This window comes from Montipora capricornis, chromosome 6 (assembly GCF_036669925.1).
Source record: "Montipora capricornis isolate CH-2021 chromosome 6, ASM3666992v2, whole genome shotgun sequence".
In the NCBI taxonomy this organism is placed as follows: Eukaryota; Metazoa; Cnidaria; class Anthozoa; order Scleractinia; family Acroporidae; genus Montipora; species Montipora capricornis.
This window is the reverse complement of record NC_090888.1, coordinates 61,114,359-61,116,858: the sequence shown is the minus strand read 5'-3', so window position 1 is coordinate 61,116,858 and position 2,500 is coordinate 61,114,359. Positions and strand designations below refer to the sequence as shown.

At 40.6% G+C, this 2,500-nt stretch overlaps 1 protein-coding gene across 1 annotated transcript in view; it reads right to left on the bottom strand.

Annotated features, from left to right (window-relative positions):
* LOC138052767 (deleted in malignant brain tumors 1 protein-like) overlaps window positions 1-2,500 on the bottom strand; it is a 25,862-nt gene that overhangs the window by 16,628 nt on the left and 6,734 nt on the right. The window lies entirely within an intron of this gene.

Genomic DNA, 2,500 nt, shown 5'->3' with positions numbered 1-2,500 from the left:
GCCGAGTTGACAAATCACAACTCCATGCGGGGGCGAATTGTAGTGTCTGTTTCCTACAAAACACGCCACTACACAGCTTTCTGATGTTCTGATAAGTAGCTTTGGTCATATTTGCTAGTGATACTTCTAATAAATCAACACAACTTCAATTACGTTTAAAAAAAAAAAAACCGCAAAGATAACAGCCGAGCAACCAACACGCACAATTGCAAAGCACGCAAAAATATGGAGATTTTTACCGCTTTCATTTGAGCATCCCGGCATTGCGGTACAAAGCCGATGTCAAGGCATGACAGATTCACAATCACATCAGATCGAGGGAATGTCCCCGTCGGTCCGCCAGTGCAAGATGGCGTTCAAACCCTGAAATCGCATGCATGGCATCACGATCGATATCCGCGAAATATATTCGGGACATTCACGGTTAAACGACACGACTAGAATGCGTCCTCCTTCGTCGGAATGCAATAATAATAATAATAATAATAATAATAATAATAATAATAATAATAATAATGATAATAATGATGATGATGATGATGATGATGATGATGACTTTATTTAACTGTCAATGGATTTAGCACTAGAGCACTACTTGAAATCACCAAGGAAATTAACTCGCATCAAATCAAATATCGGTATCAGGTATTGATGTTGTCTGTCAAATCCGTTTTCAGGCTGAATCCGTTTTTACCTACAAATACTACAATAGGTTAAATTCACATGATCCTCATTTTACCTAAGTTGAATATGCACTCTACCTAGTTAAAGATCCTCTAAAAGGATAGAAAACGCCTATACCTTCCTTCAAGCTCTGTCTTATGCATCTCAATACGTCTTCTTAATATTTCTGTATTCATACACGTCCATTTAGCATCAACATTACATTATATAATAACCCAAGTTATTCTCGCATTTTAATTGGTTCTTGCCTATGATCTATTAGAAGACAGACACACGATTGACGTCACCATCAGCTCAGTTTTATGCGAATAAAGTTTAATTCTTTATTATATAAAACAAATAGATTCCATGTTGCCGTGCGTCTGTTCAGTAAACGATCACAGAAGACGTCAAAATTTGATAAGAACATCAGTGACACACTCGGCTATCGCCACGTGTGCCACGTTTTTGTTCTTACCACATTTTGACGTCATCTGTGATCTATTACTGAACAGACGCACGGCAACATGGAATCTATTTGTTAAGTTTCTTCACCACTACACTACGACGACGAACATGTTGAACCCGATACAGTTCTTTTCATATATGCACTTTTGTATAAGTCAATTGATATCTATGTAAAACTAATTCTAACCTGACTCCAATTTTTCTCTACGCTTAATTTAGGCACCAAAAAGTTTCTTCAATCCATCTGAGTGCGTATTCAACCTTGGTAAAATGAGAACACCAAATGAATTTAACCTAGGTTGAAACGGTTTAACCTGAAATCGGATTTCATCGGCAACATTTACGCTTTTTGATATTTACGTTTATTATCCATTATGTTTGTTGTTTTTATGTAATAAACTCAATTATACAGGCATTTTTATTGGTCCTCACCTGTTATATATCGGAAGAGGGAGGCATAGATGACACCATATATGTAAAAAAACAATCGACGTTGATGGGGTTCTACGTCTGGAGGCTGATTTGTTCTCTGAAAGAGCAGTGAATTGGGCGTCAACGCTGGAAGGTCGACATCTTCAACACAGCTAAGTGATCGATTGCTCAAGGCTATCTCAACATGTAGCATGACTTCACATAACTCCTTAAAGCCCATCATTCCATTTCCGATAGCTTTGTAAAGCGACGTTTTGACCATCCCGATGAGGTTCTCGAATCAGTGATCTCCCTACCAAGTCTCTCGGGTAAGATTAAACTGTCACTTGATCTCTTCATGTGCAAGGTAGTCTTGGACTTTCTCATCAGGCATAACTTTTCGGAGCCATCTTTCGAAGCCATCTTTCCGGAGCCACTCACCCACTCTTAGCATGGCAAGGGTGCCACTCTTCTCTAGTGCCGTAGCGAACAGCTCGCGTATACTCGTCACTTCCTCTTTTGCTGATTGTCCGCCTCGGCTTGTGATGATGTCTGGAAGCCACTTCTGTGGGTCTGCTTTCCAGTTGGGTTCTTGCCACCAAACGTTTGTTAAGTTTGCTAAAGTCCATTCCCTTCCCACATCTCATGGATTTTCCTCCGTTGATAAGTGTCGCCACTGCAAGTTTTGTTTCTCCTTTATCTTCCTAACCGTATTTCCAACAAATTGTTTGTACTCCCCCTTCCCTCTGATCCAGTGGAGCGCCACAGTACAGACCCTTCTAAGGCATCATTAACGATGTCAACTAAGCTAGTTGCTATGTGTCGTTCCACGAGGTCTAGCCGGGGAAAGGTCAGGCCTCTCTTGGCGAGGCGTGATTTTGCCGTCACAAGGCCTGTTGTGACACCAGAGGATTGTTCCACTTTCCCATAAATCGTTGCTGAAACGCCTATGCCACTG